The following is a 15424-nucleotide window of genomic DNA, read 5'->3' as shown; positions in this document are numbered from 1 at the left end:
GTGAGGCGATGCGATTGGATGAACCCAGACTGTGACTGGAGCTCGGTGGTAATGAGGCCGCTGTGGTTTGGACTCACGGAGGAAACGTTTGAGAGACAGACAGAGAGAAGTCAACAGCCGCGTTAACCCCTGGACATTCAGACGTTTGATGAAGCGGCGAGCGCCGCTCTCTCCTCGCCGCGGATCCAACATCATTAGCCGGGAGAGAGACAGTATGCTTCGGCCCGCGCCGCCGGTAATGAGCCCTCGCCGATCATCCCTCATGCCGTAATTAGCGGCGGGCCCGGCGCTCGGGCCCCCTGCTCGCCGCTAATGGAGTGAACAAGGCAGAAAACGAGCACTATTAAGGCTGGACATGAATTCCAGCTCGCCGTGTGAAACCCTCCAAACATAATCGTCTTCATCATTCAGCGCTTTGACTGCGGCCTCCTCCGGATCGCTGCGTCGCCTCTGGTCTCCAGGCAAAGCAGGATGAATCCGGCTTCCTGTCTGCAGGTGTGAAACCCCCCCCCCATGTGGATGTTCTGCCATCTTTGCTGTAGTTTGAACATGTCGTCGATGTCGTTGAATTATGACACTGAAGAGATGATTCAGTTAAAGAAGATGGAAATGATTTCCCAGCATGCATTGTTTTCAGAGGGAACCAATGGGCTTCAAGCCACAAACAGGAAGTCAGACTAACGTGTTGCTGGTTTGGATCGTCTGTGGAATAAAAGCAGACATCACATAAATGTTTGATCCAGATCAGCAGAGGTCAGAGGTCAAAGCCACCCTGACAGAGGAATGCTGGAAAGGCAATCAGAGGAGCAGTTTGTGTGTCACCTGCATGTGATGAGTGACAGGGGGGCGGGGTCATGTAACGGCAAGGTCAGGCGATGGGTGGCGTGATCGGAGTGGGGGTGGGCGGGGTCAAGGTTGGAGCTGATGATGCTGACAGGATTCATGGCTCAGCGTGAAAACACACAAAGTACTGACTCCCATGTACTTGTACTCACTGAGACTGCCGTACATCTGAGGTTCTTGTCCCATGATGAGTCCCCACAGTGTGAGACATCCATGTCCACACACTCAGTTTGCGTTTGGCGAGCAGAGGACGTGCTAATAGTCAGATTCAGACGATTCCCGATCACCTGCTGATCACTGGATCGGTACTTTGATCGCCCTGCAGCCCGTCAGCTTATGAGTGATGAACGGGACGCTCCTGTGGGTGTGGACCACAGGACGCTCTCTAGGGTCCCTGAGTGCCCCCCTCCCCCTCAGAAGCAGCAGTGTGTTTGCACTGAGTGCTTTATAAACTGCATGGATGCTGGATTTCGTCCTTTTGAATGACCGATTGGGGGACGAGAAGCCTCCTGAGACGCCTCCTCAGGTCCTGCTGAAAACAGGTGAAGGTGCTATTAAAAGCAGCTGTTGCCCCCCTCAATTACAGCCCGCCGAGCGGCGTCCTGGTTGGCGGGGGTCACGGCTCCAGCTGGGGGCTAATCACAGAGTTTTTAGGTTGTTTATGGCTTTCTCACGAGCAGGAGCCCAGGTCGTTTCTCACGTAGCTTCCTCTGGTTCATGTGATCGACGCTGTGCTGTGTGTCCCACAAAGCATTATGGGATGTGTAGTTGAGCGTGATCATCTAACGCAGCAGCACCTCTGACCTGAGGTCTGGAAGCGTCTCTTCATTGGGACGCTGACAGAGATCTGAAGGACTTCCTGTCAGAGCGTCTTCAGGCTGTTTACGACGCAGCGGGAGGAAACGTCCCTGAAGCGAAGGCCGCGGTGCGTCACGGCGACTGCACAGCCAATCAATCCATCCGCCTCCGCTTATATTTACAGTAAAGCAGGAGAAACCCGACGGCAGCGCACAATGGAGGATATTTACAGCAGGTTTCCTCTTTATGGCTGCATGTTTGCGAGCTGTGAATATTTAACAGGTCGCTGCCTTCAGAGCGCGGCGTTGTGTTCAGAGTGACAGGAAAAGAGTGGGAGATTCCTCCGAGGACGAGCTGAGGGCGGCAGCGTGAGCCCCAGAGGCTGATCGTCGTCCTGGAAGTGTCAGAGAGCCACGGAGTGAATGTATAATCCAAATGTTCATGCAGATTGTGGCGAAAACGCTGCGTTTGGGCCTTCGAGCTCATCTGGAAGGAGCTGGAAATCCACGTTTCCCTGCAGGGATCAATGACGCGTCACCTGAATGTGACACACATTCATACGTTCATACATATATGGATGTGTGTGACAGTGGAAAAGTGTGGCGCTGTGGACTAATGACCCCGGTGTGTGCGTGGATCCTGTCGGGCCCTGTGGGACCAAACTGGAGCCACAAAGCCAGCGTCTTCCTGCTGGGGGGCTTCTTTCTTGGCTGAGGAAGGCGGTGGCCTGGACACGTTGTGAATAATTGGATTAAGGACGAGGGGCAGAAAAGGTAATGGAGTTTATTCCGCTGTGTGAACCCACCTGGACAGAGACAGACGGAGACAGACGGAGACAGAGACACTGCAGACGTTCACCTCCAAGACGAATGTGACTCCTCCAGAACTGCAAAGATCAACGAGAGGAGGCGAAGACCGATCATGTGACCTGTGTGTTGGGGGATGCAGTCCTCGGGGACTTCCTTTGGGAAGTGGGTCAGCCGCTCGGCAGCATCGAGTGTGCACACACACACACACACACACACACACACACACACACGCACACACGTCTTCCCCTCCGGCTGTGATTGGCTGCTTGGCACAGACGGTTAACGTTGCTGCTGCTCGTGAAGGCGAAACGATGCGGTTTGGTTTTAAAAGCATCATCAGAAATAAACAAATCTGTAGTTCTGTCATAGTCGGTCTGTTGCGTAATACCAACACTCCTGTCCTCCATCACGTGTGCAGAGCGCCCCCTGGTGGCAGCGCTCATCAGTGTGGAGTGTCAGTGCAGTGCAAGAACTGATTCTGCAGCAGTAACCAGATTTAGTGTCGACTTATTTAAGTTTCATTCAAAGTGTTTTTCCAAGTTTAGCTTTTCTATGCAATTTATTATTTCAAGTGTATTTCACAAGTAGTTTAGCTTTTTCTTGTATATGTTTTTCAATGGCTATGTTGCAGTAGAAATGTACAAAAAACATACAGACAACCACAGAGTATAAACAGACATTTATTAAAAAAAAGTACCCAAAAACTCAAAGTTACCAAAAATATATCCAGGAAAAACAGCAGTGGATGCAAAATAAAATGAATGTAAATATAAAGAAATGTTGCGCAAAGAAGTGTTTTTATGAAATGTAGATGTGTCTTTATTTGGAATAAATGTATTTCTGAAATGTGTAACTATGTATATGTTTTCGATACATTTGTACAAGTGTTTATGTAACAGGGTAATTTATGCAGCAGGCGTGTGTAAAGGAGCTAGATGCACATTTGTAATATTAAGTATTATAATTACACCAAATTTGTTTATTGTTATTACCTGACACACTTGGGCCTCTGGAGTCAATATGTGGAACATTCACAACTCAGTTTCTGTACCCCTACGTTCATCTTTGGGGGTACCCCTCCTATAAAAGGGGTGTCTCCCGCCTTACCTCTCCCCCTTCTGCTGTTGTACTATATGGGAGAGGTAAGCCTCATTGCTCTCGCCGTAACGTCGGTATTTTAGCACTGTTAAACTACGTTTATAAGTTCATTTTTCAGCCTAAACTTGTTGTACAATATTTTAATATATTCCTGTGTCACTGAATTTGTGTAGGGGCTCGAGATGTATGAAAGTAATTGACGGAGGATTTTGTTTTTTACCTCTCGCTGTCAGATGCCAAAAATAAACGGAGACCGCCTCCAAAGATATACACGGTTTGGGCCTCTTCATCACAACACAACGCAGACAACACTAGAGCCCACCGGTTACATTTATATTTGGAATAAAAGGATTTCTGACGTGTATAAGCATGTTTATTATTCTATTATTACTGAAGCAGGAACATGTGAAGATGCCTCTAAATGATGCGACTGGTTACAGGACAGATGCTTTGACATAACTGCACGCTGTATTTAATGTCCTGGTCAAAGGTTTTTAAGTCTTCGTCTGCTCATCGGGGACAGAAAACTGAGGATTTACTGAACTAAATGTAGTTTGAGTGTTTGTGTTTGTAGGAGAAAGTAGAAGAGTTCTTACAGTTTCGACATTTAGGTGAACTGAAATGAAAAGCTGTAATATCTAAGGCTCCTTCAGTGTCCATCTGTGCTGCGTCCCCGTCCTCCTCCGTCTCCTGCAGGCTGTTGAGGACGCGACCTGAAGACAGTGAAAGGAAAGCAGAATTTTTTTTATGTCTGTGATGTCAGTGCAGCATGGTGCCGCTTTTCTGTTTGATGGTTCCTAAAAAGGCTCGTGAAGGCAGCGGAGGGACTGTCAGGCTGGTGTGTGCTGCCATCTTGTGGTGTCTCTGAGTATTGCCTCTGCAGTGCTCCACAGTGACGTCATGTCACTGAAGCGTTGGTGATGTTTGTGTGGGCTGAAAGCGCCTCAGCAGAGGTGGATCAGCTTAAAGTGACACCTGCTGTGGATTTGAACTGTGTGTCTGTGTGTTCACAGTGTTGGAGCTGCAGCCCGGAGTCACGCTGGGAGCAGCCCGTCCTGCTGGTCTGCCCCCTGCAGGCCGGCCTGAGGTACTGCAGAATAGACCACTGGGATCCCCGTGACGCCAAACAGAGCAGCACAGTCAGTGTTTTTCACCCGAAATATTGTCTTGACATCAGGTTTTACTTCTGGGATCAACGAAGGACGGGAAGGACGGTGAAGCTCTTCAGGAGACATCGGCTCTGATCGAAGCCACTGACTGCTGTGCGAAGGTGTAGGTCACCTTTATTCTTAGATACGTGAGCGTCCATGTTGTTTGAAGCTGTTTTAAAGTTTCTCTTTGGAAACAGGAAGCTCGGGGCAGCGGATGCACGGTTGTCGTTGTCGCCTCTGAACCCTCCGGCCTCTCTGGAGGTCCAGCCGATGGTGTCTTCATATTCGTCTGTGGAGGACATGTTGAACCTGCACTGACTGAGAATAAAGAGGATGTGAAGAGCATCGATTTCAAATAAAGTCAAGTCGGCAGAGTTTTTGGAAGAACAAATGTTTGTTTTGTTTGGTTTGCCTCTTTTCTTTAAACTCAGCAGCATCTGAATCACACGATGGAGCTTTTCTCACATTTCACTGAACGTCACCGACGAAGTCCTCAGCTCTGCAGCACGAGGACTTTTTGTAAGTGACACATCTTTCATTTGGACGTCCGGCTGGAGTGGAGCGGAGTGAGCGTTTGTCCTCTTTTTGGGGTGACCTGAGAATAAATAAGTGAAGAGAGGCTGAGTGTTGGCTTTCTTTGGGCTATTTAAGATTAAAGTGACTGAAAGTATTTTTTAAAAAAATGCAGATTTACACTAAACTGGATTTATGGCATTAGTGCTAATTAAATCTACAAATCAATCAGAACACATCAATCAACTCTGAAGCTCAGCTCCCAGATAAAGTCCCAGTGTCTCAGTGTCCCAGTGTCCCAGCGTCTCAGCCAAGCTGCTCTGCAGCGTTGTTGTTGACACTGACTGCTCAGAGGTGATTTTTGAAGGCCAGTGTCCAAAGGAAGAAGGGAAAATGTCCAAGAGACAACGGACACCTGTTTGGTCCTGCAGCTCAGGCTGTAAGAGGACAGTTTGGGACCAGGAGGTTGTGTGTTTGATTCTTATGAAGCCGGCTGACTTTTAAAGGCTGAAGTCTAAAGGAAGAAGTACAAAGACCTGAGAGTCAGACCGCACCTGTGTGCACCTGTAGCTCAGGCTGAAGGAGGACGGCTCAGGAGTCAAAGGTCGTGTGTTCGAATCTTATGAAGCCGGCTGACTTTTGAAGGTCCACGCTCAGAGTGAAGAGTCCAAAGCGCTCAGAGACCAGGTCCAAGCATGAAGAGGATCCGGTGGCGAGGTGGGAAGAGCTGCGGCTGAGGAGCGACAGATGATGAAGAGGCTGGTTTGAGTCCTGCCTGTTGCTGGTGATTGGAGCATCAGGGGTATGCTGCTGAAGACCGAAATATTATTAAAAACACTGATGACAAAGCCAAAATCAAAATAAAAAACATAAATAAAATATACTATTACTGCTACTACTAAAACAGTTTAGTAATAATAAGAATAAATATTAGATAAAGAGAAGGTGAGTTTATGTGAGACGGTGGAGAACATTTGCTGTGAGAAGAAGAAGAAGAAGAAGCAGTTTAATGTTGGTCTGATGTCAGAGGGTCGTTTACAGAGACATATACAGTCTGTCCACATGTTCGTGAGATACATGGTGGACATTTAAATTTCCTTTTCAGAGAAGAGAGACGGCTGTGGCTCAGGAGGCAGAGAGCTCGTCCGTCAGTCAGGAGGTCGGTGGTTCGAGTCCTTGTGTCAACAGTACACATGTCGAAGCGTGTTTGTGCAAAAACTGAACCTCAAAATTTGAGAGTGCGTGACACCGTTTCACGTTCATGCAAATGAAGCCTGATGTTTTTGTTTGTTATCTGTGTTTCAGTTAAAAAAAAAGGGGGTGGGGCGGGGGCGTGGCCGTGATCGACCTTCGACCTTGGACAAACGCTAGTTTGAGCGGAAAATGGCGCGTGTCATGGCGGCTCTGCGAGAAGCTGTTTTTCTATGGAATTGTGGAGAAAAACAACAGAAAGAAAACAACAGGAAGACGTGGAGAAGTTCGTCGTGAGTCATGAGGTCAGTCGGAGGCTCAACGGCCACACACACACACACACACAAACTGCGTCGTTGCTTGCTAGCTTAAATAGCATCTATGCTAACGACCGTGCAGCGCAGAAGCTAACGAGCGAACTTAAACGAAGTGTTCGCGGCGAATAAACGAGCGACACATCGGTCAAACTCGACCGAACGAACGAAAGAGGGGAAGGTTGTAGTTTATTGAGAGGAGGGAAATGTGTCTTTTCTAGTGTTTTTGTTTACTTTTCCACCCATTGCTGGCAGCGGTAATCAACGCCACCTGCTAACAGGTCGCGAGCTTCAGGTGGAAAGAAGCGGCAGCTTCCGTGAAACACGGTGCTCACAGGAAGTTTGAAACGAGAGTTTAAGAAAGTCATTAAAGTCTGAAAGCTGCGTGCAGTTTACTAGCTGGTGTGTGTGTGTGTGTGTGTGTGTGTGTGTGTGTGTGTGTGTGTGTGTGTGTGTGTGTGTGTGTGTGTGTGTGTGTGTGTGTGTGTTGCTCCTGGTTGCCTCTCCGTGTGCTTGTAAACTGTGCGCGCGGTCAGCACAATGTTGTCACTTCCGGAAATGAGGTCGTCATTGAATTTGAATTCACTCAGTGATTCCGAGTATTGCTGTGTTGTTGTTGTTGTTGTTTACATGAACCCATGGTTGGTCTGTAGTTTCCCTCTTGAGGTGTTTGCCAGGTGTGATAATCAGAAAGATTTTGGACTGCAGTGTCCCACTGAGTCATTTTGGACATTGTTGATTTGTCTCCATGTTGTGTCCAGGTCCAGTGAATGCTCAGGTGTTCGATGCTCAGGTGTTCGATGCTCAGGTGTTCGATGCTCAGGTGTTAGATGCTCAGGTGTTTGATGCTCAGGTGTTTGTGTCGTGTTTGGTGGTGATGAACAAACTGGATTATTGTACGGTTGAACTGGATCAGCAGCTCCTGAAGCAGGTTGAACTTCCTGAGCTGAACAGGAAGTCCAACCTCTGTCCTTCTTATTGATGGAGCTGATTCTTCAGTCATATGGCTCAGGGTGGGGCGATATGACTGTTTCTGCTCTCTGATGGCAGAAACGTGTCCACCTGCACAGGTGTAGCAGCACTGCTTCCGAGGCAGAAGGATCATTGTGGATGAGTTGTCGTCGTCGTCCTGCATGCTCGACCTGGCCACGCTGAGGAGTGTGTGTCTGTGTGAAAGGACAGTCGTGGACATTTAGTAGACATGATTGTGTTGACATTGTCCACAGTTCATAAGAGAGAATGGTCTTTACTAGTGCTGTCAATTGATCCAAATCTTAATCGCATAAATGTTCTAGTTAACTTGTGATTAATGGCACATTTGTATCTATTCTAAATGTCCCATTAATTATCATTTTAATACTGTAGGCTTGCTTTGTGCAAATGTTTTTTATTGAAAACAACGTGTCGTGTTATATTTCACACTAACATTCACATTTGAATGAATCAAATCTCACATTTTAGCACTGGCAAGAAACAGATGACCAAAAATAAATGCTTGGTTACAAAAAAGCCCTTCAACAGCCTTTTTTAAGGGATCAAAACAGAGTGATTCAAAATAAAGTTAAAGGTGACATCATTGTAAAGTAGGACTCAGCCTGTAGTGCAGTTAAACCACGGCTGAAACTTTCCTTTAAGTTTCCTCTGAACATCCCAGCAGTCAGACTGTGATGCTCTGTGTTTGTTCAGCAGAGGCTCATCAGCCTCTTCTTTCTCTCCAGAAACAGTGAACATCACTTGTCTCTGGCTGCAGTCAGCTTGTTCTTAGTTGCCGTATCCATGCGTCTCTGTCCAAACTCTGGTCTTGTCAGTCGACCCATCTGCAACTTCTTGAAACTAAACTTTCTCCTCAGAATCTTGTTTGCATCCATTTCAGCATTTCGTGCCTGACATCCGCCGACACTTTCACAGCTAGCGAGCAGGCGAGACCAAACATGCGTGGGGCGTGTCTATTGTTTTGTTTCCTGTTTACACTCGGATCCTGTAGTTTTTCTTACGTTACTAGCAGTGGCCACAGCTTCTAAAAAACTATAAGTTCACTAGGTCACAAAGAACGTTAATGGCACGATTAAAAAAAGGACGGTGTTAAAATGGATTTGTGTTAACGCCTTAATAACGTGATATTTTGGACAGCACTAGTCTTTACTGTATATTTGGACCCGGTGGCACAGCGGAGACTCCAGCCGCCTCTTCAGACAGCAGCAGTCGGTGGTGACGATGCACCTCTGCTCTCGTTTGGAGCCTTAAAGCTGCCATTTTGAAAGTTTCAGCGGTTTCAATCTTTTGTCATGAACAGTTTGTCGTCTCATGTGAGGCAGTTTTTTTTTTGTTTGTTTGGGAGAAGTAAACGAAGACAAGAATCAAATGTGATGAAGGTGTTTTGGTTATTAAACCTTTGTTTTATTGAATTTGTAGACACGGGACTTCAGATGCTCACTGACAGCTGCCACATCCAGATGTTCTCTGACGGTACAGCCAGCGTTGGAGATGTAGCACCGTGGATCATCCCGCCCCCTGCATGAGACGACGGGGGCCGTCTGCAGCTCCTTCAGCTGCTGCTGCTGCAGGTCTGTCACCCCAACATCTGTCCCACTGTTTACCTGCAGCATCACGTCAGGTGACTGTGTGATGATGATGATGATGATGATGATGATGCTGCTGTCTGTTTTTGTCAATCCTGCATCATAAAGCTGTGTTTATGTTTTACTGCTGCTCTAATGCTAACAGCTGCTGTAATGCTAACAGCTGCTCTAATGCTAACAGTCGCTCACATTTCTGCACCTCACCAGTGACACCAGTTATGATCCATATTGGGAAGTGGATTCTGATAAACTGTATATATTGTGCACATGCACAGATGTAGTATTTACCAAGGGAAGTACTATTTTCTCAGGTGCAGTACACCTTAGTACTTGTCATATCTGCTAATACTGCAGTACTTTATGTATGGCAGTCGGATTAATTTCGCATTTTTTTTAATATAGATATAATGTATTTATTTTACTAACATATATGAATGTACATAGTTTAATGTTTTTCTGTTCTGTATTTTGCATAGTTTAATATTTATATTTTATTCTACTTTTTGTCATTGTGGTGGTTTTTGGAACCTGCTGGCAGGAACGACTAAATGTCCCCGATGTGGGATCAATAAAGTCTTATCTTATTGTGATATGTAGTGTTAATCTGTTTGAAAGTTAGTCTTTAGTTTTAAAATGATGAGTAATGAAATTTGAAATATTGGCCACTTTATATCCAAAGGCATTTTCCTTTTTCTAATGTGTTAGTGTGTCAGATGTGTGAGGCGCTCGGGGGAGTTCACATCAAACCATGTGAAATGTAAATGTAGCGCAGGTTGACTGAAGACCCAAAATGTGAGGCTTGTTTTCAGCACAGTGTTGAGAATGAAGGCGGATGGAAATGAAATGAAAAGAGAGAGAACGGTCATTGCTTTAAGGTTTGATGGTGCAGATGGACCGGTGTGGACGAGGTGTGGACATGGTGTGGACGTGGTGTGTGTGTGGTCTTCAGGTGTGTCCAGATGCTAGGTGTCTTTTTATCTTGAGCCATTTCCAGCCTTAATGGGAGCTGTAAAGGGAAATTGACACAGTGTTAAAGCAGCGCTGTCTCATTTGGACCTTTCCTCTCAGCTGTGTTGTAGATCTGTGGCCTCAGTGGAGGAAGAGGAGTAGGAAGAAGAGGAATGTCTCATCTGTGCTGAAGCTCTGAGGTAGGACAGTTTTTCTTCAGTTTTATCAGCTGCTGAAGGAGTTGAGTGTCAAAAGCATCTATACATCTTAAATTGTGGCCCGTGAGTCAATAAAAAGAGGCGATGAAGTCGAGGCACCGTGAGAAAGCCGAAGAAGAGTCAGAGTGCCGTCGGCTTGCAAGCGTCAGACTGCGGTGGCTGCTGGGAAAGGCCGACGTCCCTGACGAGGCCATTCTGTTTGTTATGGTTGCTGTTTTTAGATTTGTCCAGCAGAGGGCAGCATGTATTGTTTACAGGTTAATCTGGTCCAACAAAAATGTGCTTTCGATGCATTTTTGACACGGTTTCCCTTTGTAGAAATGTCCCGATTTCAGTTGGTTCAAAGAAAGTGTGATTCCTTTTTTTCACTTTAGTTTTTATTGTTGTTTTCATGTATCAAACAGTAAAAGAAAAACACTGATGCAGAAGACAATAATCCCAAAAACCAACCAAACCAAGAGACCAGGGGGAGTTGCATTGTTGAAAGTTTCAGTCGTCATTTTCCAGATGGTCATGTCTCTCGCTGCTTGAGTTCTTGTATGTGGTCCTTTTTAGCCACTTGGCCTGTAGCCTCATATGAAATGACATCTTCTCCATCATGCAGATTTCCTCCACAGTTGTTGTCCAGCGATCCTGGTTGCGTGGGTCTACCTGACACCAGTTTGTAGTTTTAGCTTTCTGACTTGCTCTCAATAATACTTGAACCAAATATGTATCTCCAACATGTGTACGTCCTTCATCAAGGTCACATGCAGCTCATTGCGCGGCGTGCGGCCACTCTGTGCTCCTTCTGCGTGTCGCTCTCCACACTTTGATTGATGTCGCGATCTTAATATCAACGTGCAAACAGTCATCGTTACGGATGAGTTGTTGTCACCTTCCTGCATGTTCCAGACAAATGCGTTACGTGTCTGTGCGAGAAGGCAATCGTGGACATTTTGCAGACAGGACTCTGTTCATATATGTCCAGAGTTCATATGAGAAAACGGCTTTTCCGATGTGTTTGCGGCAGGCAGCGCAGCGGAGCCCTCCAGCTTCCTTTTCAGAGAGTAATGGTCAGTGGTGCCAATGCACCTCATTTATTATTGACTCATTTTAATTATTTGTCAACAGTTATTAAAGTGTTTCTTAATTTAATTTATGGAACAATGACTCTCTTTAGAGTTTGCATGTCGTCCAAGCACGGGTGTGGAGGACGCAGTCGTCTGGCCGCTGCATCGATCCGTTTCCCATCCGGACCAGGTGAGGGTCATGTTTTCCGACTTTGGTGTTTTCAACACGGTCCAGCCGTCAGGGGGAAGCCGGAAGGAGCTGACGTAGACCGCCACCTGGCCGCATGGACCACAGTATGCCAGACTGAGCGACTGTACAGCACAGACTACTAGAAACACTGTTTTATTTTATGGCTGTAGGATGTTTTTGCATTTACTCCATTTTTCTAATTAGTACAAATGTGTGTGTATAAATATTTATCTTCCTTTTTCTGTATTTTGTATACTTGCATATTATTATTGAGTGGTCTTTGTGCCACTGTGCTTGCTGTGATGAGTAAATGTCCTTGGTGTGGGATCCATAAAGTCTCATTTTCTTGTGATATATACTGTTACAATGATATCAAATGAGTATTCTTTTTTTTTTTAATGATGAATGGTACAATTGAACATTGTGGCCATGTTGCCCACTTTCTATGAAGTAGCTCTTTCCCTTTTCTAATGCATGTGAGGGTGTGATGTTTCAGCTACTTGGGTTATTTGACGTGAAACAATGTAAAATGTAAATGTAGCAGTTAGAGAAAAGAGTAAAAAGGGAGTGTATTTTTCTGCACAGTGCTGGAAAAATTGAGAAATGAAGGCTGATATATAATAAATGAAACGAGGGCCAAACGATCGGCGAGCTCGCACCCTTTTTCTTTCACACACTCGGTGGGTTTGAACGCGCTCACCGTGGTTGAACTTGACACGAACGATCATTGATTTTGTGTTTGATTGTGCAGATGGACCGGTGTGGACATGGTGTCCGGTCTCGAGGTTTGTCCAGACGGTACATATCTTTTTCATCATGAGCCATTTTTCAGTGTTAATGCTAACTGTAAATGTAACTTCACACTCTGCCAAACCAGTGTTGTCTGATTTAGCCTTTGCCTGTCAGTTGCGCTTCATACGAACATTTGTTTTTGTCACCCGCTCGTAGATCTGCGGCTTCTGCGGAGGACGGAGAGGAATGCGTCTTCTGCGCCGAAGCGCTGAGGTAGGGCAGCTTTTCCCCAGTTTTAGCAGCTGCTGAAGGAGTTTAATATTGAAAGCATCTAAACATGTTAAATTGTGTGTTTTTGGTCCACCAAAAGAAGTGAAGTAGAGCCACTGTAAGAAAAATCACACCAGAGTCCTGAGTGTTGCTGGCTGGCTGGTGTCAGACTGTGGGGTCGCTGGTGGGAAAGGCTGACGTCCTCAGCGTGTGGCTTCAGTTGTACTTTGTGAAGTTGCTACTGTTGTTGTTGTTGTGGTGGTGGTGGATGTGGTTGGATGGCTGTTCCAGTGAGCACATTTAGTGCTTGCTGTTTGTTGTGTTGTCCACCAGAGGGCAGCTTGCATTGTTTCCAGGTGAATGTAGCCAAAGCAATCTTTGCTTTAGATGCATTTTTGACAGGAGTTCCCCCGTGTGAGGATGTCCCAATTTCAGTCACTTTTAAAAAAATGTCATTTCATATGTGTTTATGTGTTTATTTTTGCCTGTTTGGAAGCAAATGGTTCTGTTTTTGAAATGGTGCGATTTTATTTTGAAGACCACTACTTCCTTCCTGTGTTGTATTGCTGTGGGCAAAAAAACCAAGCCAGTTGACCATGGAATGAATGAGGTGGTGGTAAAACCAAGGCAAATAAGGCCACAAACTTAAGGAAACCAAAAATGTTGAAGGCTGAGTGTATTCTAGCAGCCCCTGAGGAGGCCTGCGGTCAGTGTGTGGAAATAAGTCAACTCTGCTGGCTGCTTATTTGGTGAATTGGCAGTGTATTGTGTGGTGTAATGCTGAGTTGTCTGAGAAAGTGCTGTGGTTATTTCTCATTTCTTATAGACAGAAGTGGAAACTGAAATGTGATTGTGTTGTTTTTCTTTGTTCTGTGAGAAGTCACTTGGTTTCTGGAAGAGCAGTAAATGTTGAAAGCATCAGTGGAGTTTCTTACTGTCTCTTGTAGGGTATGGTTCAGCTGTCATACTCTGACACTTGTGGGGGGGGGGGGGGGATGAAAGCAAAAGCCCTCCTAGCAGAAGTTTTCCAAAAATGTGAAGTTCCCAAATGCTGCTTTGAGTCCTGAGAAGACAGATGAATGACTGATGTTTACTCTGTGTGTGTGTGGGTGTGTCATATGATGCTGGAGAGGTCACGTTCAATGAACACATCCAGGCCCCAGATCAGTTAGCTAATCTTTCCCTGAAGGTGGTTTTGTGTGTGTTATTGTGTGTCTTGCCGATGTGACGGGAGCACAGGTGGGTTTGTATGTTACTACCTCAGGTGGTGGACGGTCAGTGTCTTCTGTCCCCGTAAGTGAGTGGAGTTCAGATGTGTCGTTGGTTGTCTTTGTAGTTTTGAGGAGAAAATGTGGATGATGACGATCGTGAGAAGACACCTTCAGATGAAGTAACTGTCGGAGTGTGTTACCTCACAGAGTGTCAGCTTTTCATGTTTGTTATATTTTTGGATGTGTGTTTTTGTTACTTTTGGAGAGTGTGACAGCATGAGGTCCATTTTGCACTGAGACCATGTTGGACTGCACAAATGGGAGAATTTCCAGTCAAGTACGTGTGTGTCGATTGAACATGTTTCCTCACATTTGTTGTCTGAGAGACGAACATGGACAATAATTAGTGAAACAGTTGTCAGTGTAATTTGTCCCTGCGTTTGTTTTTTCCACTGACAGGTTAAGATGGTGGCTTGAGAGTGTGTGTGCGTGCGTGTGTGTGTGTTGCCACATTGTGGAAATTGATTCCTATAGAGCTCCTTTTCTGAATGAAAGAGTCTGATCCTTGTTGTTTCATGCTAAACAAGTGCTCTGTTTGTCTCACCTGAGACACCTGTTTGAATCCTTTATGGTGGTTTCTGAGTGTCAGTGAGCAGTCCAGCTGTCAGTCCATCATATTTGACATTGATTGAACATGTGTACAGTGTTGGTTGGGTGTGTTAAAGTTGACAGGCATGTTGCTGCATAGTGTTCAATATGACAAAGAGATGACTGAGGTGTGACCTCCTCCTGCTCTGTATTGGAAGTTCAGTCACATTGAAGGATGCAGTCACCTCCCTGTGTTGAACCTGATGGGACAGGGTGAACGACCAGTATGATGATTTTGTTTTCCCCGTAGAGTGCAGCAAGCAAGCTTGTGTTTAGTTCAGATGTTGTGTCACCACAGAAACAGTGAAGTTTGATGTGGCAGCGAGACAATCAGTGGTTAAGAGTTTCCAGTCTAATGATGTCTGTTGTCTTTAAGCGATGTTGGTCGATCAGCTGGTTGTGGCTTGTTTCTCCAAGCAGTTGGCATGTTTTTAGGCTCATGTCGTAAACACGGTGTGCTTGATGGTGTTGTTAGTGATCGGTGAAAGCTCTGCATTGTGTGACTGCTGAAATGTAATTTGGTTCATTTGAAGGGCTTTGGTGGTTTGAGAAGGTCACGTTTATTCCAGGTGTGTAGTCCAAATGTTCTGGGATTTTTTTTATTTTCTTTTTTTGCTTTTTCAAACATTAGAACATGAGAATCACATGGTGCTGTAATGTACATCCAAGTGGTTGATAAGGTATCTTTTCATGTAAATGTGATCTGTCATCAGAAGTAACTCCCAACCTCATGGTGTGTTGTCAGCAGTGGACCTGTATGTCTTTTCAGTCTGATGTGGAGTATTTGGATGTATTTTTTTGTAACTTATTGCTGCAATCTTGAGGCCATGTATTAACACGGTAGTGTCTTTATTGGCAC

Source organism: Chaetodon trifascialis, chromosome 24 (assembly GCF_039877785.1).
Source record: "Chaetodon trifascialis isolate fChaTrf1 chromosome 24, fChaTrf1.hap1, whole genome shotgun sequence".
In the NCBI taxonomy this organism is placed as follows: domain Eukaryota; kingdom Metazoa; phylum Chordata; class Actinopteri; order Chaetodontiformes; family Chaetodontidae; genus Chaetodon; species Chaetodon trifascialis.
The sequence above is the reverse complement of the archived record's forward strand: the minus strand, read 5'-3'. Positions refer to the sequence as shown.